Below are 533 nucleotides of genomic sequence, written 5' to 3' on the forward strand. Positions count from 1 at the left end.
TCTCTGTGAGTTCGAGACCAGCCTGGTCTACAAAGAGCTAGTTCCAGGACAGGCTCCAAAACCACAGAGAAACCCTGTCTCGAAAAAAACCAAAAAAGAAAAAAAATAGGTTTATTCATTTTACTTGCATGTGTCAAAATACATTTTTTTATTTCCAAAATAGTGAGTTTTGCAACTAGTTTCATGCAGAACCAAGGTCTGCTCAATACCACCCCTAAATCAACATAGCACAGGAGTTGTTCAAGTTTAGATGCAGAGAATGGATAACCTACATACAAAACACTGAACTAGTAGAGACCTGCACTGAATCATCTTCACAGGTATCCAGACGTCACTAATAAAACCACAGCATGCCTAACTGTTGTGCACCCAGAACGCATTGCAGTCACCAAACCAATCAGTTATCTGTGCTCTACCTCTTCATTAGACCATGAAATAAGCCGTGTTCAGACCCCACCATTCATACAGCTCAAATACAACCAAAACCAAAATCGTCACACCTATCCTTGTACCTTTAGGATCAAGAATCCTGA

The sequence above is a fragment of the Microtus ochrogaster genome, chromosome 10, assembly GCF_000317375.1.
Source record: "Microtus ochrogaster isolate Prairie Vole_2 chromosome 10, MicOch1.0, whole genome shotgun sequence".
NCBI lineage: Eukaryota > Metazoa > Chordata > Mammalia > Rodentia > Cricetidae > Microtus > Microtus ochrogaster.